The 22,090-nt window shown below is 38.2% G+C and overlaps 1 protein-coding gene and 1 long non-coding RNA gene across 10 annotated transcripts in view; both read left to right on the top strand.

Moving 5' to 3' along the window:
• The window catches only part of NKAIN2 (sodium/potassium transporting ATPase interacting 2), a gene marked incomplete at its 3' end in the record, with an annotated part of 998,865 nt that overhangs the window by 740,230 nt on the left and 236,545 nt on the right, over positions 1 to 22,090 (top strand). The window lies entirely within an intron of this gene.
• Positions 11,102 to 17,436, top strand: LOC309667015. The gene is made up of 2 exons (XR_014267477.1): positions 11,102 to 15,359; positions 15,399 to 17,436. It is a non-coding gene; the product is annotated as an uncharacterized lncRNA (long non-coding RNA).

Genomic DNA, 22,090 nt, shown 5'->3' with positions numbered 1-22,090 from the left:
GCCTTTATGGAGCTTATATAAAATCTTATGCAGAAGAGAATAAATAATTGCAAATATGATGAGTGATGTGAAAGCAGCAGCATGCGTTATGAGTGTGTAGCAGGGCTTCTAACCTAGTGTTGAGTAGCCATAAATATTGGCCCAAAGAAGTGACAAGCTAAAACTAAGACTCTCAGGTGTCACGGTTCAATGTTCCCAGCCCTTGGTGAGACCCCGTCTCATGCTGTCTCAACTAACCCTGCCTCAACATGGTAACGATGCTGTGATAGTCCTTAGGACTGGTTGTATATAGCCCAACTTTCTCTCCTTCAGGGCACATGAGAGGACTGTACTTCCTCTCAGTTAGTTAGGTAATGTGATTCTCTTAGGCCAATAAAATGTGAGGGAAAATGACATACATCAGCTCCAGGCAGAAGCTCTAATGGTGGGCAAATGTTTTGTCACATCCTTTCTCCCCGCAACCAGGCTACAATGGAGTGGGTACCAAGTCCTAGGTCATCCTGGCTTTTGGTGTGAGGACGGTGGCCATGCGGGGCAGAGGCCCGAGCTGGCCTGTAATGGACAGGAAACAAGAGTGGCAAATAAATCTCTGCTGCCTTAAACCATTAAGATAATGAGGCTGTGTGTTACCCCAACATAACCTAGCCTGCTCTGACTGATACGTCTTTAGCATCCATTCAAAGGACCGTTAGGTCAGAAGATGAGATTAGTCACTACATATGGTATTACAAATGTGGCATTGCTTTTGAGTATTATATTATTTATTGGCAAGGCAATATAGCATCATAATTAAAAGCATGAACTCTTTGCCAGTCTGACTTTGAATCCTGAATCTCGTACTTATTAGCTGTGTGGCCTTGGTAAAGTTATTTAGCTTCTCGGTGTGTGTTTCATCATGTTTAAAATGAATGTAACAGTGAGGCTACCCCATGTGTATGTTATAAGGATTAAATGAGAACAGGGCCTGGTACATAATAATCATGATATAAGGACTGGCTATTACTGTCATAACCCTAAATTCTATATGAAGAACTCCCACCTTCAAACTAGGAGGTGTGAACTGTAGTGAGTTTTGTTGCTTATCACATTATATCTCAGAGGAAAAATTGAGAATATTCTACCCTGAATATCATTCTTTGTTAACATCATGACCTGAAAAATGACATAGAATGAGTATATCATTTAATGCCAAGGTCATTTGAAGACTTCCACATCCCAAATGTGACTCTGCCTCTTGGAAGATGCTTCAGAAGGAGGCAGATGATTAAGGCATCAGGAGGGCCCAGCAACCTTCTAGACCCAGACGTGATAGGAAAGCGAGAATTTCTGGGCAGGTCACCTAGAAGCAGAGGCTAAGTTCTCTGTAGTGCCCTGATTGGCCTTGATGTGAGTTACTGTCTTGCTTTGGGGCACAGAGCAACACTGATGCAGGCAGAGTGATTACTGGAGTAAAGTCTGGAGCAAGAGAAACCGTGCTACCCTAGGAGGCCTTAGGACCTCAGACGCCTGCAACACAAAAAGCCATTGAAATAATCAGTTTTAACAGATTTCCTTCAAGCAGTTTAGCCAACATATCTATATAGTGTCTATAAATATCCCACAGCCATTCATCATCATCTCTTTCCAGTGACATTTGCAATCTCGTGTTTTACGCAGCCAGCTATTATGTTAAACCTGGCCAGTTTTGCATTTAGGTGGCATTGTGAAGTGTCATAGCATTTGACAGAATGGCAAGGTTGTAAATTGCAATCTGTTCTGTGGCAAAAAAATATTTTATAAACATAAATGTGTTTTTGTTGTTTAGCTGAGTCTCTCTCTCTCTCTCTCCCTCCCTCTCCCTCCTTCCCTCTCTGAATACCATTCTCTATATAACAAGACTCAATGGGAGAAGGATCACAATGGTGAAGATGTACTGTTTTGTATTTTTCTTAAACTCTGACTGGAAAAAGAAAAGTAACAGATTTACCCTACAAGCTAGAGCAGGTGGGAGACAGTTTTGGGGTAATTCCATTGCATTATTTTAATGGTAAATATATCCTAAAAGGAGACAAGTCTTATACTCTTTTCTGCTGAAACAGCCCATGTTTTTTTAAAAATGTACTGGGTACCTCCTTTGCACTTTGGACTATTAACAACAAGGAGATCCATCCGCAGCTGTCAGGTCCCTGTATAGCAGTCAACAAATTCATGGCCATGAATTCTTCCCATAATAAGTCAAAGCAATGCACACAGTGCCCTACATTCAAGTGAACAGACTTCAATCTGGGCAGATCTCATATTTTATTGCTACGCTGTTTTCATGTCTGTCACTGTAGAGAAATTTACCATTAAGATTGAAGTCTCTAGGATCTGGTGCCTTTGGGAGTTTTCCGAAAACTCAGTTCATAGTCATGTAAATGTGTAGTGACTTTTCGTATTACTTCTGAGAGTCTAACAATCAACATAAATTCCTTTAAGTTTCAGCACTTAGAAATTCACATAATACTGTGGAATAGAGATGGTGGATATGCTAAGTCATCAAAAACTGAAATTTACCATTGTAGACAGAGTAAAAAGGTTTTTCCTCCATTCTAGTGCCACTGGGAGACCATCTTATTTGAATAAAAAATGAAGTGCAAGTACCTTCAGACAGTCTCAGATCAACAGTCTCAGCTTAAAATAAGAGGCACACATGTGAAACTTATTTTCCCCCATGGTTTAGTTTATTTCAGAGAGAAGAAAATAAATGGGCAGTGTCAAATATGAAAAACTTTGGACGGGATATCCTCAAACTTTTTTGGTCTCAAGACTTCTTTACGCTCTTAAAAATGTTTGAGGACCGCAAAGAGATGTGTTTTATGTAGATACTGATTACCACTAATAATGTTTAAAGTTTTTATTTATCCATTCATTTTATTTTTTATCATTCATACATTTTATTTTTATTTTTTTAATTTAATTTTTATTTTATGTTGAGGTATAGTTAATTTACAATGTTGTGTTACTTTCAGGTATACAGCAAAGTGGTTCAGTTATACATACACATATACCCATTCTTTTTCAGGTTCTTTTCCCATATAGCTTATTACAGAGTATTGAGTAGAGTTCCCTGTGCTATACAGTAGGTCCTTGTTGGTTATCTATTTTATGTATAGTAGTGTATATGTGTTAATCCCAAACACCTAATTTATCCCTCCCCCCCCGCCACTTTTCCCCTTTGGTAACCATAAGTTTATTTTCTATGTCTGTGAGGCTATTTCTCTTTGTAAACAAGTTCATTTGTATCATTTTTTTTAGATTCCACATATAAGTGATATCATATATTTATCTCTGCCTGGGTTACTTCACTTAATATGATAATCTCTAGGTCCATCCAGGTTGCTGCAAATGACATTATTTCATTCTTTTTCATGGCTGAGTAATATTCCATTGTATATATGTACCACATCTTCTTTATTCATTCCTCTGTTGATGGACATTTAGGTTGCTTCCATGTCCTGGCTATTGTAAATAGTGCTGCTGTGAACACTGTGGTGCATGTATCTTTTCAAATTATGTTTTTCTCTGGATATATACCCAGGAGTGGCATTGTAGGATCATATGGTAGCTCTATTTTTAGTTTGTTAAGGAACCTCCATACTGTTCTCCATAGTGGTTGTACCAATTTACATTTCCACCAACAGTGTAGGAGGGTTCCTTTTTCTCCACACCCTCTCCAGCATTTATTATTTATAGACTTTTTGGTGACGGCCATTCTGGCCAGTGTGAGATACCTCATTGTAGTTTTGATTTGCATTTCCCTAATAATTAGTGATGCTAAGCATCTTTTCATGTGCTTCTTGGCCATCTGTATGTCTTCTTTGGAGAAATGTCTATTTAGGTCTTCTGCCCATTTTTTGATTGGGTTGTTTTTTTGATATTGAGCTAAATGAGCTGTTTGTATATTTTTGAGATTAAGCGTCACATTGTTTGTAAATACTTTCTCCCCTTCTGTAGATTGTCTTTTTGTTTTGTTCATGGTTTCCTTTGCTGTGCAAAAGTTTTTAAGTGTAATTAGGTCCCATTATTTTATTTTTGTTTTTATTTCCATTACTGTAGGAGGTGGATCCAAAAAGATACTGCTGCAACTTATTTCAAAGAGTGTTGTGCCTACGTTTTCCTCTAATACTTTTATAGAATCTGGTCTTATATTTAGGTGTAAGAGAATGTTCATGGTGTTTACATCATGTCAGAGAATGTTCTAATTTCATTCTTTTACATGTAGCTATCCAGTTTTCCCAGCACCACTTATTGAAGAGACTATTTTTTCTCCACTGTATATTTTTGCCTCCTTTGTCACACATTAATTGACGATAGGTACGTGGGTTTATTTCTGGGCTTTCTATCCTGTTCGAATGATTTAAATTTCTGTTTTTGTGCCAGAACCATACTGTTTTGATTACTATCGTTTTGGAGTACAGTCTGAGATCAGGGATGCTGATTCCTCCAGCTCCGTTTTTCTTTCTCAAGATTGCTTTAGATATTCAGGGTCTTTTGTGTTTCCAAACAAATTAAAACATTTTTTTCTTCTGGTTCTGTGAAAAATGCCATTGGTAATTTTATAGAAATTGCATTGAATCTGTAGGTTTTCTTGGGTAGTATAGTCATTTTGACAGTACTGATTCTTCCAATCCAAGAACATGATATATCTTTCCATCTGTTTGTGTCATCTTCTATTTTTTTCATCAGCATTTTATAGTTTTCTGTGTACAGCTCTTTTGCCTCCTTAGGTAGGTTGATTCCTAGGTATTTTATTCTTTTTGATGCAATGGTAAATGTTATTGTTTCCTTAATTTCTCTTTCTGAGCTTTCATTGTTAGTGCATAGAAATGCAACATATTTCTGTGTATTAATTCTGTATCCTTCAACTTTACCTAATTCATTGATGAGCTCTAGTAGTTTCCTGGTAGCATCTTTAGGACTGTCTATGTATAGTATGATTTCATCTGCAAACAGTGAAAGTGTTGCTTGTTCTTTTCCAATTTAGATTCCATTTATTTCTTTTTTTCTCTAATTGCCATGGCTAGGACTTCCAAAACTATGTTGAATGAAAGTGGCAAGAGTGGACATCCGTGTCCTGTTCCTGATCTTAGAGGAAATGCTTTCAGCTTTTCACTGTTGAATATGATGTTAGCTGTGGGTTTGTCATATATGGCCTTTATTATGTTGAGGTAGGTTCCCTCTATGCCAACTTTCCAGAGAGTTTTTTTTTTTTTTATCATAAATGAAGGTTGAATTTTATCAAAAGCTTTTTCTGCATCTAATGAGATGATCATATGATTTTAACTCTTCAATTTGTCAATGTGGTATATCACACTGATTGATTTGCAGATATTGAGAAAACCTTGCATCCCTGGGATAAATGCCACTTGATCACTGTAAATGATCCGTTTAATGTATGACTGAATTTGGTTTGCTAGAATTTTTTAAGGATTTTTGCATCTATATTCATCAATGATATTGGCCCATAATTTTCTTTTTTTGTTGTATCTTTGTCTGGTTTTGGTATCAGGGAAATGGTGGTCTCATAGAATGAGTTTCGAACTGTTCCTTCCTCTGCAAATTTTTTGAAATAATTTCTGAACGATAGGTGTTAACTCTTCTCTAAATGTTTGATAGAATTCACCTGTGAAGTCATCTGTTTGTTGGGGGGGTTTTAATCACAGATTCAATTTCAGTACTTGTGATCCATCTCTTCATATTATATATTTCCTTCTGATTCAGTCTTGGGAGATTGTAACTAAGAATTTGTCCCTTTATCCTAGCTTGTACATTTTATTGGCATATGTTTGCTAGTAGTACTCTCTTACAATCCTTTGTATTTCTGTGGTGTTGGTTGTAACTTCTTTTTCATTTCTAATTTTATTGATTTGAGCCCTTTCCCTTTTTTTCTTGATGAATCTGCCTAAAGATTTATCAATTCTGTTTATCTTTTCAAAGAACCAGCATTTAGTTTCATTGATCTTTTATATTGTTTTCTTTGTTTCTATTTCATTTATTTCTGCTCTGATCTTTATGATTTCTTTCCTTCTGCTAACTTTAGGTTTGCTTGTTCTTCTGTCTCTAGTTGCTTTAGGTATAAGGTTAGGTTGTTTATTTGAGATTTTTCTTGTTTCCTGAGGTAAGATTGTATTGCTGTAAACTTCTCTCTTAGAACTGCTTTTGCTATGTCCCAAAACTTTTGGATCATTGTGTTGCATTTTCATTTGTCTCAAGGTATTTTTGAATTTCCTCTTTGATTTCTTCAGTGATCCATTGGTTGTTTAGTAACATATTGCTTAACCTCCACGTGTTTGGTTTGTTTTTGTTTTGTTTTGTTTTTACAGTTTTTTTCTTAGAGTTGGTTTCTAATCTCATAGCACTGTGATAAGAAAAGATGCTTGATATTTCAATTTCCTTAAATTTACCGAGCTTTGCTTTGTGGCTCAGCATGTGATCTATCCCACAGAAAGTTCTATGTGCACTTGAACAGAATGTGTGTTCTGCTGCTTTTGGATGGAACACTCTATAAATATCAATTAAGTTCATCTGATCTAATGTGTCATTTCAGGCCTGTGTTTCCTTACTGATTTTCTTTCTGGATGATCTGTCCATTGATGTGAGTGGCGTGTTAAAATTCCCCACAATTATTGTGTTACTATCAATTTCTCCTTTTATGGCTGTTAGCATTTGCCTTATATATTGAGGTGCTCCTATATTGGGTGCATATATGTTTACAATTGTTATATCTTCTTCTTAGATTGATCCCTTGATCATTATGTAATGCCCTTTCATTGGCTCTTGCAACAGTCTTTGTTTTAAAGTTTATTTTGTCTGATATGAGTATCACTACTCCAGCTTTCTTTTGATTTCTGATTTTCATGGAATACCTTTTCCCCTCCCCTCACTTTCAGTCTGTATGTGTCCCTAGATCTGAAGTGGGTCTCTTGTAGACAGCATATATATGGGTCTTGTTTCTGTATCCATTCAGCCAGTCTGTGTCTTTCGATTGGATTATTTAATCCTTTTTCATTTAAGGTAATTATAGATATGTATGTTCTTTTTTTTTTTAACTGCAGGTTCTTATTAGTCATCAATTTTATACACATCAGTGTATACATGTCAATCCCAATCGCCCAATTCAGCACACCACCATCCCCACCTCACTGTGGTTTTCCCTCCTTGGTGTCCATACGTTTGTTCTCTACATCTGTGTCTCAACTTCTGCCCTGCAAACTGCTTCATCTGTACCATTTTTCTAGGTTCCACATACATGCGTTAATATACAATATTTGTTTTTCTCTTTCTGACTTTACTCTGCATGACAGTCTCTAGGTCCATTCACGTCTCAACAAATGACTCAATTTCGTTCCCTTTTATGGCTGAGTAATATTCCACTGTATATATGTACCACAACTTCTTTATCCATTCGTCTCTCGATGAGCATTTAGGTTGCTTCCATGACCTGGCTATTGTAAATAGTGCTGCAATGAACATTGGGGTGCATGTGTTTTTTTGAATTATGGTTTTCTCTAGGTATATGCCCAGTAGTGGGATTGCTGGATCATATGGTAATTCTGTTTTTAGTTTTTTAAGGAACCTCCATACTGTTCTCCATAGTGGCTGTATCAATTTACATTCCCACCAACAGTGCAAGAGGGTTCCCTTTTCTGCACACCCTATCCAGCATTTGTTTGTAGATTTTCTGATAATGCCCATTCTAACTGGTGTGAGTGATACCTCATTGTACTTTTGATTTGCATTTCTCTAATAATTAGTGATGTTCAGCAGCTTTTCATGTGCTTCTTGGCCATCTGTATGTCTTCTTTGGAGAAATGTCTATTTAGGTCTTCTGCCCACTTTTTTAAAAATTTATTTATTTATTTATTTATTTTATTTTTGGCTGTGTTGGGTTTTCGTTTCTGTGCGAGGGCTTTCCCTAGTTGCAGCAAGTGGGGGCCACTCTTCATTGCAGTGCGCGGGCCTCTCACTGACGTGGCCTCTTTTGTTTTGGAACACAGGCTCCAGACGCGCAAGCTCAGTATTTGTGGCTCACGGGCCTAGTTGCTCTGCGGCATGTGGGATCTTCCCAGACCAGGGCTCGAACCCGTGTCCCCTGCATTAGCAGGCAGATTCTCAATCACTGCACCACCAGGGAAGCCCTTCTGCCCACTTTTTGATTGGGTTGTTTGTTTAATATTGACTTGCCTGAGCTGTTTATATATTTTGGAGATTAATCCTTTGTCCGTTGATTCATTTGCAAATATTTTCTCCCATTCTGAGGGTTGTCTTTTCGTCTTCTTTATGGTTTCCTTTGCTGTGCAAAAGCTTTGAAGGTTCATTAGGTCCCATTTGTTTATTTTTGTTCTTATTTCCATTACTCTAGGAGGTGTATCAAAAAAAGATGCTGCTGTGATTTATGTCAAAGAGTGTTCTTCCTATGTTTTCCTCTAAGAGTTTTATAATGTATGGTCTTACATTTCGGTCTTGAATCCATTTTGAGTTTATTTTTGTGTATGGTGTTAGGGAGTGTTCTAATTTCATTCTTTTCCATGTAGCTGTCCAGTTTTCCCGGCACCACTTATTGAAGAGACTGTCTTTTCTCCATTGTATATCTTTGCCTCCTTTGTCATAGATTAGTTGACCATAGGTGCGTGGGTTTATCTCTGGGCTTTCTATCTTGTTCCATTGATATATGTTTCTGTTTTTGTGCCAGTACCATATTGTCTTGATTACTGTAGCTTTGTACTATCATCTGAAGTCAGGGAGTCTGATTCCTCCAGCTCCATTTCTTTTCTCAAGATTGCTTTGGCTATTCGGCATCTTTTGTGTCTCCATACAAATTTTAAGATGATTTGTTCTAGTTCTGTAAAAAATGCCATTGGTAATTTGATAGGGATTGCATTCAATCTGTAGATTGCTTTGGGTAGTATAGTCATTTTCACAGTATTGATTCTTCCAATCTAAAAACATGGTATATCTCTCCATCTGTTGGTATCATCTTTAATTTCTTTCATCAGTGTCTTACAGTTTTCTGCATACAGGTCTTTTGTCTCCCTAGGTAGGTTTATTCCTAGGTATTTTATTCTTTTTGTTGCAATGGTAAATGGGAGTGTTTCCTTAATTTCTCTTTCAGATTTTTCATCATTAGTGTATAGGAATGCAATAGATTTCTATGCATTAATTGTGCTTCCTGCAGCCTTACCAAATTCATTGATTAGCTCTAGTAGTTTTCTGGTGGCATCTTTAGGATTCTCTATGTATAGTATCATGTCATCTGCAAACAGTGACAGTTTTACTTCTTGTTTTCCAATTTGTATTCCTTTTGTTTCTTTTTCTTCTCTGATTGCCGTGGCTAGGACTTCCAAAACTATGTTGAATAATAGTGGTAAGAGTGGACATCCTTGTCTCCTTCCTGATCTTAGAGGAAATGCTTTCAGTTTTTCACCATTGAGAATGATGTTTGCTGTGGGTTTGTCCTATATGGCCTTTATTATGTTGAGGTAGGTTCCCTCTATGCCCACTTTCCGGAGAGTTTTTACCATAAATGGGTGTTGAATTCTGTCAAAAGCTTTTTCTGCATCTATTGCGATGATCATATGGTTTTTATTTTTCAATTTGTTAATATGGTGTATCACATTGATTGATTTGTGTATATTGAAGAATCCTTGCATCCCTGGGATAAATCCCACTTGACCATGGTGTATGATCCTTTTAATGTGCTGTTGGATTCTGTTTGCTAGTATTTTGTTGAGGATTTTTGCATCTATATTCATCAGTGATATTGGTCTGTAATTTTCTTTTTTTGTAGTATCTTTGTCTGGTTTTGGTATCAGGGTAATGATGGCCTCACAGAATGAGTTTGGGAGTGTTCCTTCCTCTGCAATTTTTTCGAAGAGTTTGAGAAAGATGGGTGTTAGCTCTTCTCTAAATGTTTGGTAGAATTCACCTGTGAAGCCATCTGGTCCTGGACTTTTGTTTGTTGGAAGATTTTTAATCACAGTTTCAATTTCATTACTTGTGATTGGTCTCTTCATATTTTCTGTTTCTTCCTGGTTCAGTCTTGGAAGGTTATACCTTTCTAAGATTTTGTCCATTTCTTCCAGGTTGTCCATTTTATTGGTTTAGAGTTGCTTGTAGTAGTCTCTTAGATTCTTTGTATTTCTGCAGTGTCTGTTGTTACTTGTCCTTTTTCATTTCTAATTTTATTGATTTGAGTCCTCTCCCTCTTTTTCTTGATGAGTCTGGCTAATGGTTTATCAATTTTGTTTATCTTCTCAAAGAACCAGCTTTTAGTTTTATTGATCTTTGCTATTGTTTTCTTTGTTTCTATTTCATTTATTTCTGCTCTGATCTTTATGATTTCTTTCCTTCTGCTAACTTTGGGTTTTGTTTGTTCTTCTTTCTCTAGTTCCTTTAGGTGTAAGGTTAGATTGTTTACTTGAGATTTTTCTTGTTTCTTTAGGCTTGTATACCTATAAACTTCCCTCTTAGAACTGCTTTTGCTCTATCCCATAGGTTTTGGATCATCGTGTTTTCATTGCCATTTGTCTCTAGGTATTTTTTGACTTCCTCTTTGATTTCTTCAGCGATCTCTTGGTTATTTAGTAACGTATTGTTTAGCCTCCATGTGTTTGTGTTTTTTACGTTTTTATCCCTGTAATTCATTTCTAATCTCATAGCGCTGTGGTCAGAAAAGATCCTCGATATGATTTCAATTTTCTTAAATTTACTGAGGCTTGATTTGTGACCCAAGATGTGATCTATCCTGGAGAATGTTCCGTGCGCACTTGAGAAGAAAGTGTAATCTGCTGTTTTTGGATGGAATGTCCTATAATTATCAATTAAATCTATCTCGTCTATTGTGTCATTTAAAGCTTGTTTCCTTATTTATTTTCATTTTGGATGATCTGTCCATTGGTGCAAGTGAGGTGTTAAGGTCCCCCACTATTATTGTGTTACTGTCAATTTCCTCTTTTATAGCTGTTAGCAGTTGCCTTATGTATTGAGATGCTCCTATGTTGGGTGCATATATATTTATAATCGTTATATCTTCTTCTTGGATTGATCCCTTGATGATTGATTATGTAGTGTCCTTCCTTGTGTCTTGTAACATTCTTTATTTTAAAGTCTATTTTATCTGATATGAGTATAGCTAATCCAGCTTTCTTTTGATTTCCATTTGCATGGAATCTTTTTCCACCCCCTCACTTTCAGTCTGTATGTATCCCTAGGTCTGAAGTGGGTCTCTTGTAGACAGCATATATATGGTTCTTGTTTTTGTATCCATTCAGTAAGCCTGTGTCTTTTGGTTGGAGCATTTAATCCATTCATGTTTAAGGTAATTATCGATACGTATGTTCCTATTACCATTTTCTTAATTTTGGGGGTTGGTTTGTTTTTGTAGGTCCTTTTCTTGTCTTGTGTTTCCCACTTAGAGAAATTCCTTTAGCATTTGTTTTAGAGCTGGCTTGGTGGTGCTGAATTCTCTTAGCTTTTGTTTGTCTGTAAAGCTTTTGATTTCTCCATCGAATCTGAATGAGATCCTTGCTGGGTAGAGTAATCTTGGTTGTAGCTTCTTCCCTTTCATCACTTTAAATATGTCATGCCACTCCCTTCTGGCTTGTAGAGTTTCTGCTGAGAAATCAGCTGTTAACCTTATGGGAGTTCCCTTGTATGTTATTTGTCATTTTTACCTTGCTGCTTTCAATAATTTTTCTTTGTCTTTAATTTTTGCCAGTTTGATTACTATGTGTCTTGGCGTGTTTCTCCTTGGGTTTATCCTATATGGGACTCTCTGCACTTCCTGGACTTGGGTGGCTATTTCCTTTCCCATGTTAGGGAAATTTTCGACTATAATCTCTTCAAATATTTTCTCTGGTCCTTTCTCTCTCTCTTCTCCTTCTGGGACCCCTATAATGCGAATGTTGTTGCGTTTAATGTCCCAGAGGTCTCTAAGGCTGTCTTCATTTCTTTTCATTCTTTTTTCTTTATTCTGTTCCGCAGCAGTGAATTCTGCCATTCTGTCTTCCAGGTCACTTATCTGTTCTTCTGCCTCAGTTATTCTGCTATTGATTCCTTCTAGTGTAGTTTTCATTTCAGTTATTGTATTGTTCATCTCTGTTTGTTCTTTAATTCTTGTAGGTCTTTGTTAAACATTTCTTGCATTTTCTCAATCTTTGCCTCCATTTCTTTTCTGAGGTCCTGGATCATCTTCACTATCATTATTCTGAATTCTTTTTCTGGAAGATTGCCAATCTCCATTTCATTTAGTTGTTTTTCTGGGGTTTTATCTTGTTCCTTCATCTGGTATATAGCCCTCTGCCTTTTCACCTTCTCTGTCTTTCTATGAATGTGGTTTTTGTTCCACAGGCTGCAGGATTGTAGTTCTTCTTGCTTCTGCTGTCTGCCCTCTGGTGGATGCAGCTATCTAACCATATGTATGTTCTTATCACCATTTTGTTAATTGTTTGGAATTTGTTTTTGTAGGTCTTTTTCTTCCCTTCCTCTTTTGTTCTCTTTTCTTGTGACTTGATAACTAGATTTAGTGTTGGGTTTGGATTGCCTTTTCTTTTTTGTGAGTGTATCTATTGTAGATTTTTGGGTTGTGGTTACCATAAGGTTTTGATATAGCAGTCTATATATATACACAAGATTAAGTTACTAGTCTCTTAATTTCAAATGCATTTCCAATATCTTGCATTTGTACTCTCCTCTTCTGACAACTGATCGTTTAGATATCATATTTGAGTGTGGATGATTGATTGATTTCCCTTATGTTTGCCTTTCTAGTGAGGTTTCCCATTAATAATTTTCTTGTTTCTAGTCATGGCCTTTTCCACCTAGAGAAGTTCCTTTAGCATTTGTTGTAGAGCTGGTTTGGTGGTGCTGAATTCTTTTAGCTTTTGCTTGTCTGGAAAGTTTTTGATTTCTCTGTCAAATCTGAATGACTGACAGCCTTGCTGGGTAGAGTATTCTTGGTTGTGGGTTTTTCCCTTTCATCACTTTAAGTATATTGTGCCTCTCACTTCTTGCCTGAAGAGTTTCTGTTGAAAAATCAGCTGATAACCTTATGGGGATTCCCTTGTATGTTATTTGTTGCTTTTCCCTCATGGCTTTTAATGTTTTCTCTTTATCTTTAATTATTGTCAATTTGAATACTATGTGTCTCTGTGTGTTCCAACTTGGGTTGATCCTGTACAGTACTCTGTGCTTCCTGGAGTTGTGTTACTGCTTCCTTTCCCATGTTAGGGAAGTTTTCAGTTATTGTCTCCTCAAATATCTTCTCAGGCCCTTTCTCTCTCTCTTCTCCTTCTGGGACCCCTATAATGTGAATGTTGTTGCATTTGACATTATCACAGAGGTCTCTTAAACTGTCTTCATTTGTTTTTTATTCTTTTTTCTTTATGCTGTTCTGTGGCAGTAATTTCCACCAGTCTCTATTCCAGCTCACTTATTCATTCTTCTGCCTCACTTATTCGGTTATTGATTTCTTCTAGTGTATTTTTCATTTCAGTTACTGTACTGTTTATCTCTGTTTGTTCGTTAGATCTTCTAGTTCTTTGTTAAACACTTCTTATAATTTCTTGATCTGTGCCTACATCCTTGGATCATCTTTACTATCATTACTCTGAATCCTTTTTCAGGCAGATTGCCTATCTCCATGTCACTTAGTTGTTCTTCTAGAGTTTTATCTTTTGGTCCTTCATTGAGGACATATTTCTCTACTGTCTCATCTTTTCTAACTCTGTGTTTGTTTGTGGTTTCTGTTTCTCAGGCTGCAGGTTTGTAGTTCCTCTTGCTTCTGGTATCTGACCCCTGGTGGGTGAGGTTGGTCCAGAGACTTGTTCAATCTTCCTGGTGGGAGGAACTGTTGTCTGCCCACAGGTGTGGAGCTGGGTCTTGTCCCTCTGGTGGGTAGGGCCATGTCAAGCAGTGTGTTTAGCTGTGGCTGTGCACTCAGGACGAATTCAGGCAGCCTGTCTGCCGATGGGTCCGGCTGTGTTCCCACTCTGTTGGTTGTTTGGCTTGAGGCAACCCAGCACTGGAGCCTGCTCCCTGTTGGATGGGGCCAAGTCTTGGTTCCAAAACGGCAACCCTCGGGAGAGGTAACGCTGACAAATATTACCCTGAGGCTTCCACCGCCAGGTCCTTGCCCCCACATTGAGCCACAGCCAACCTCTGCCTCCTCAAGACTCTCTGAGATCCACAGGTAGGTCTGGCCCGGGCTCCTATGGAGTCACTGCTTTGCCCTGGGTCTGGGTCCCAGTGCATGTGAAACCTTGTGTGAACCCTCCAAGAGTGGCGTCTCTGTTTCCATCAGTCCTGTGCAGCTCCTGCACTCAAGCCCCACTGACCTTCAATGCCACATGCTCTGGGGGCTCCTCTTCCCAATGCCAGACCCCCAGGCTGGGGAGCCTGACATGGGGCTCAGTTCAATCCTGTGGGAGAACCTCTGTGACATAATTATTTTCCAGTTTGTAGGTCACCCACCTGGCAGGTATGGGATTTTATTATATCACAGAAGTGCCCCTCCTACCATTTTGCATGGCTTCTTCTTTGTCTTTGGATGTAGAATATCTTTTTTGGTAGGTTCCAGTCTTTTTTACTGATGGTTGTTCAGCAATTAGTTGTGATTTTGGTGTTTTTGTGAGAAGAGGTGAGCTTAAGTCCTTCTACTCCACCATCTTGTCTCCTCCCCCTATCCTGTTTATTTTAAAAGAATAAAAATAAGCCCATTAGGGTTTACTACAAGCAACATATTTCCATGAAAAATAACTATTTTCCAAAACAAACAAAAGAAATTACAAAAAGAGTGGTGGTGTTTCAACTTTTGCAAATCTCCTTACTATCAAGTTTAGTAGAAAACTGTTCATTTTAATACCTGCTTCTGCATTCACTGTGTTGCGATAGTATACAGGAGGTAGTTTCTGGAAGACTCCACTATCTTCTCAGGAGTGAACAAAAAAAGGCAAAGGAAGTCTTAGTATTTTAATGAAAATACTTTTGCAGAAAGCGTCCCTGATCACACTTTGAGACCTCTGCACTAGGCTCTACAGAGATTTCCAAGAAGACTTGAATCCCTGGATAATTTGTGAACATTAGTATTATTTTTATTAGTTGTAAACTGACACCTAAAGCAACAGGAGAACTAATCACATCCCTTGAAATATTTTATTTCAAGGTAATCTTTCTATTTTTAAAATAAATTTGCATGCACTTTTCCACTGCTACTTTCTGTGTACATCACCTCTCTGGACGTCCTCTCAGATTGCATCCACTCCGGTTCATACCCTCCTCTCACCCTTTGCAGGATGAAAGTGCAGTTGGTGTGTTTATAATAGCAAAATAGTTGTAAAAAGGCAAGACATGAATCTTTTTAGCAAAATAGTTGTAAAAAGGCAAGACATGAATCTTTTTAGAAACTGATTCTCCATTTTAAGTATATGTAAAGTACAAAGGACACAAATATTTCATCCCAGTTACTACAATTTTTGCAGATTGACTTTTATTGCTAACAGACTGTACAAACTTCTCACATTTCACCACCCAAATCTCAGCAGTCTCTATAAAATCTCCCACATTTTCCATTTCTCTAACTGTTACCATAAGAGCAGGAGATATTTGTGGGTTTGGGGGCCAGGGGTATCACGGAACTCAGGGTGAGTCTCACAGGGCAATGGAGGCACAATAGCCAAGGTTCTGACCCTCTGCTTTGCGTGTGTAGAAACTTGATTCTTTGAGTGCAGGTAGAATTGACCAGACTCAATGGAATGTTTGATATTAACCTCCCCAAAGAGAGTGAGCATATACCAGAATGGCAATGCCTTCCATTTTACTGAGTAATATGACTTCCAAAGGGACCTCAATAATTGCATTAGCTGGTTAGTACATTCACTCACCTTAATATAATCTATATGAGAAACCAACATATAATCAAAGCAAAGGAAATCAGTGGGATTGTCTAAATGGGTGTTTTTATCAGGCTACTGTAATCTGATGTGTCCATTGCCATTCTAAAAAAAATATTGTATCTCCGTATGTGATTAAGGCTCAGTTTTCCCTGGATAATGCTAATCTTCCTCTTTAGATTCACTTACACCTTCATTCTGTGTGAAACCACTTAGTGTTCCTTGAATTTATAAAGCTGTTTCATGCCTCTGCATCTTTACAGAGTTAGTTAGGCACTGACCCTACATGATTTGGCCTTGCACAGGTTTCTTTTTGGTTGATCTGGGTAGTAGATAAAAAGGCCTGAGATGAATGAGATGGAAAATCTTTCTAACAATGGCTGCATACAGGATTTCTATGGGAGGGTATTGGAAGCTTGATTCCAGAGAGTAAACACTTCAGATCCCACTCACAGAATGATGGGGAGTGTCTCTAACATGTTTTAGCCAATCTTGAATACATTTGATTTTACCAATAAGAGCTTCTTTCTTTCTCATATTTCTCATGATAATAAAACCCAGTAAATTCAGCAATAAAAATATATTTGCTATGCTAAGCCTACAATCTTGATCAAGATCTGGATAATGGAAGACTTTTGGTACCACCTCTGGAGTTGGCCTTTCTACTAAACTCTACCTCTGGAGTGAGCGTTCTCACCAAATCTGATTGGCCCCAAAATTGAAACTTAAACTAACTTGCGATTAGTATTACCCTGTGTTGAAGAATTTTAAAGTAAATTACAGATATGGCAGGCCAATTCAAGTTTTACCTCCTCCTATAAAGCATTTTCTTAACTTTCATTCAACCCCTCTTAACCCAACCACCAAGTCCAGTAGAGATGCAGGTCCTCTTCCTTAAGAGAACTCAGTATAGACCTTTATAAGTACTCACCATTCTGTGTGGCAGCTCTTCATCTAGTTAGTTGTGTCTCTGTCTCTCTAATTAGATCGTAGGTAAAGGCAGTGTTGTATTTGTTGTGTTCTATGGTGGCAGGTAGCAAGCACTCAGAAACTGTTAAGTGCGTGAATCAGTGACTTAATTGTTCTAGGGCTCCTTTTTTTGATTCCATGAATTCCTTTTTCCTCCTGTTGATACACTATTTCTCAGATACATTAATACAATTGATTAGCTGACCCCATTGTTTACTAAAATGTTTTCCTCAGCAGGATATTAATGGGCAGTAGAAGATTTTGGTAGTCAAAAAAGTCTGTGAAATGCTGAGTTAAAGTTTTACAAGATTTTTTCCTGAGGGCTTCTTAGGATTTAATATACTAATATGTATTTTAAATCTCCGATAATTAAACCAGGGAAAACTCTTAGGGAGGCATAGTTGAATATAAAGAAAGCCATAAATTCATATTTCACATAAACAAAAAAATTCTTCCAAGAAATATTGTCCTGTAATGTTCAGAAAGAAAGGGAAAGTGAGAAAAGAAAGAAAGAAGGGAGGAGAAGGAAGGAAGGAAGGGAGGAGAAGGAAGGAAGGAAGGGAGGAAAAGAAAGGGGAATGTTTATGACTAAGTAAGTTTGTGAAATGAGTGTTCAACAGTCATCAATGTAAAACGTGTTCTGACTATAAACTCTTGTTTTTTGGCTTCATTGTGAGCTGCACTTATTCAACCTGGTGTTTAAATTCTTCAGTACCTTTAAGCTACTGACCTCTTAACAAGGTCTCAATTCATCAGTTTTCTTCTTGGGGTTTGGATTCTATTCTCATGTTAATAACTCTTGGCAATACACTAAGTTCCTGTAGCTTAGGGCTCTGTTATCACACCCTAGTTGTAAAACCCAATCCTGGATGAAACCAGTAATGTGTTTTAGACCATTTACCCACCCCCTAAAACAGATAAACAATGGGATACAGGACAGATGTGTATTATTCTAAATTCATGATCACCTATTGGACCTTCAGCACTAACCACCAATCCTACTATGCATTGCTAATCATTTCTCTATTTTCTCAGAGACTATTTTAAACACCCACTTTCCATTTTCAAACCTCCAGTCTCACATATCTCTGTTCAAAACATTGATCAAAATGGGTATTTGTGTATTTCTTCCTATCATTATTTAATAATGCTCTGTCTCGTTAACCAGTAAGCAAGCTCCATGAAGGGAGGGACCATGCATGTTTTCATTTCTATCACTTAGCTTTCATCACAATAATGCTGCAAAATAATTACAAGCACCTACTTCTTTCATGACTGGAAGTTGGCAGGGGCAGCTCTGCTGATCTCAGAGGGGATCACTCATGTTCTGCTGGTTGGCTGGATGGTGGTAATCTAGATCAAGAGTCAGCAAACTTTTTCTTTTTAGATGTCAGAGAGTAAACATGTTAGACTTTGCAATCCATATATGGTTTCTGTCACAGACTTCTTTTTTACTTAAGAACTCTTTAAAAATGCAAAAACCATTCTTTGCTGTGAGTCATACAAAAACAAACAAAAGGCTGGATTTGACTCCTGGGCCAGTTTGCCACCCCCTGATGTAGACTGTGTTTGACTGGGTACCTCTGCTTTATGCTGTGTGTATAGATAAGTTTACCTGTTTGCTGCAGGTCGGGCTCTGATTTGCTTGATAGGTGTGAGTTCTGAGGTTCTGGGGACGCTCTTCTTATGGAAAGATGAAAAGCAGAAGGGAGCAAGTGAAGACATACGATGCCTCTTAAGACATAGGAACTGGCTCACTGAGATTTTAGCCCACATTCTGTTAACCAAATCAAGTCACATGGCTGAGCCCAAGTCACAATGTGGGGAGGTACACTTTGCCTTTAGTAGAAGGACAGAAAAACACATAGTGGATTGAGAAGACAAGATGGTGGAACAGAAGACCTTGAGCTTACATTCTCCCACAAGAACACCAAAATCACAACTAACTGCCGAAAAATCATTGATAAAAAGACTGGGACCTAGCAAAAAACTTATTCTACATCCAAAGATAAAGAATAAATTACAAAGAGATGGATGGTAGGAGGGGTGCACTGGCAATGTAATCAACTCCCATACCCCACAGGGGGCGACCCACAAACTGGAGAATAATTATATCACAGAAGTTCTCCTTTGTGAGTGAGAGTGCTGAGCCCCATGTCAGCCTCCCCAGCCTTGTGGTCTGGCATCAGGAGAAGGAGCCCCCAGAGCATATGACTTTGAAGGCCAACAGATCTTGATCACAGGAGTGCCACAGGACAGGGGGAAACAGAGGCTCCACTCTTGGAGGATGCACACAAGGTCTTGTGCTCACTGGGACCCAGGCCAAAAGCAGTGACTTCATAGGAGCCTGGGCCAGACTTACCTGCTGGTCTTGGAGGGTCTCCTGGGGAGGCAGGGGATGGCTGTGGCTCTCTTTTGGGACATAAAAGCTGATGACAAACATATCCAGGAGTACTCATCTGAAGGCAGACATCTTTCTGGGGACATCAGACCCAAGACCTGCCCCAGCCAACAGCCTGCAGGCTCCAGTGATGGGATGCCTCAGGCCAAACAACCAACAGGGTGGGAACACAGCTCCACCCATTGACAGGCTGCCTAAAGACTTCCTGAGCCCAGAGCCACCTCTAGACAAGTCCCTTAACAGGGTCCTGCCCCCCAGAGGGCCAAGACACAACTCCACTCACCAGCAGGAAGTTACCGGCCTCTCCCACCAGGAAGCCTGCACAAGCCTCTAGATCAGCCTCACCCACCAGCAGGTAGACACCAGAAGCAAGAAAGATACAGTCCCACAGTCTGTGGAACTGAGTCTCCAAACACAGGTCAGAACCTACCCTGGGACCAGCTGGCCCCTGGCCGTTGGGTGACAAGAGGGGAGTGTACTGCTGGGACACAGGACATCCCCTACAGAGGGCCACTTTTCCAAGGTCAAGAATCATAACTTTCCACAAACGTAACAATACAAATAGAAGTTTAGATAAAATGAGACAGCAGAGGAATATGTCCCAGACGAAGGAATAAAAAAAACCCCAGAAGAACAACTAAGTGACATGAAGATAGGCAATCTACCCAAGAAAGAGTGCAGAGTAATGATTGTAAAGATGATCCAAGAACTCAGGAAAAGAATGGATGCATAGAGCAAGAAGTTACAAGAAGTTTTTAAACAAAGAATTAGAAAAAAAGAACAACAAAAAATAGTTGAATAATACAATAACTGAAATGAAACATACACTAGAAGGAAGCAATAGCAGAATAAGTGAGGCAGAAGAATGATTAAGTGATCTGGAAGACAGAGTTGTGGAAATCACTGCCACAGAACAGCATAAAGAAAAAAGAAGAAAAAGAAATGAGAACAGTTTAAGAGACCTCTGGGAAAAAATTAAACACAACACCATTCACATTATAGCAGTCCCAGAGGGAGCAGAGAGAGAGGAAGGGCCTGAGAAGATATTTGAAGAGATAATACCTGACAACATCCTTAACATGGGAAAGGAAGCAGTCACACAAGTCCAGGAAGCACAGAGAGTACCACAGAGGATCAACCCAAGTTGGAACACACAGAGACACATAGTAATCAAATTGACAATAATTAAAGATAAAGAGAAAACATTAAAAACAATGAGGGGAAAACAACAAATAACATACAAGGGAATCCCCATAAGGTTATCAGCTGATTTTTCAACAGAAACTCTGCAGGCCAGAAGGGAATGGTACCATATAGTTAAAGTGATGAAAGGGAAAAACCTGCAACCTAGAATACTCTACCTAGCAAGGCTGTCATTCAGATTTGACAGAGAAATTGAAAGCTTTGCAGACAAGCGAAAGCTAAAAGAATTCAGCACCACCAAACCAGCTCTACAACAAATGCTAAAGGCACTTCTCTATGTGGAAAAGAGAAGGCCACAACTAGAAACCAAAAAACATATGAATGGGAAAGCTCACCAGAAAGGCACACATAAAAGTAGGAAATCATCCACACACTAATATGATATCTAAAGCAATAATCATGAGAGGAGGAGAGTACAAATGCAGGATATTTGAAGTGCATTTGAAATTAAGAGATCATCAACTTAAAACAATCACATATATATATAGACTGGTAAAGGTCATGGTAACTGCAAACCAAAAATCTATAATAGATATACACACAAATAAGAAAGGAATCCAAACACGACCCTAAAGTAATTAAATCACAAGAGAACAAAAGAGGAAAGGAAAAAAAGACCTACAAAAACAAATTCTAAACAGTTAACAAAATGGCAATAAGAACATACATATTGATAATCACCTTAAATGTAAATGGGTTAAATGTTCCAACCAAAGACACAGGCTGGTTAAATGGAAACAAAAACAAGACCCATATATGCTGTCTACAAGAGACTCACTTCAGATCTAGGGACACATACAGACTGAAAGTGAGGGGATGGAAATGTGTATTCCATTCAAATGAAAATCAAAAGAAAGCTGAAGTAGTAATACTCATATCAAAAAAACAGACTTTAAAACAGACTGTTACAAAAGACAAAGAAGGACACTACATAATGATCAAGGGATCAATCCAAGAAAAAGATAGAACAATTGTAAACACATATGCACCCAACATAGGAGCACCTCAATATATAAGGTAAATGTTAACAGACATAAAAGGAAAGATTCACAGTAACACCCCATTTATATCAGTGGACAGATCCTCCATACAGAAAATCAATAAGGAAACACAGTCCTTAAATGATACATTAGACCAGATGGACTTAATTGATGTCTATAGAGCATTCCATCCGAAAGCAGCAGAATACACATTCTTTTCAAGTGCACAGGGAACATTCTCCAGGACAGATCACATGCTGGGCCACAAAGCAAGCCTCAGTAAATTTAAGAAAACTGAAATTGTATCAAGCATCTTTTCAACCACAATGCTATGAGGCTGGAAATCAACTACAAGAAAAAAACCTAAAAAAACACAAACATGTGGAGGCTAAACAAAATGCTACTAAATAACCAATGGATCACTGAAGAAGGCAAAGAGGAAGTCAAATATAGCTCGAGACAAACTAAATTGAAAATGCAATGATCCAAAACTTATGGGATGCAGCAAAAGCAGCTCTATGAGAGAAGTTTATAGCAATACAAGCTTACTTCAGGACACAGGAAAAATTTTGAACAACTTGACATTACATCTAAAGCAACTAGAGAAAGAACGACAACAAAACCCAAAG

The sequence above is a fragment of the Balaenoptera physalus genome, assembly GCF_965194825.1.
Source record: "Balaenoptera physalus genome assembly, chromosome: 9".
NCBI lineage: Eukaryota > Metazoa > Chordata > Mammalia > Artiodactyla > Balaenopteridae > Balaenoptera > Balaenoptera physalus.
Note: the sequence above shows the minus strand (reverse complement) of the source record. Positions and strands in the feature narration are given on the sequence as shown.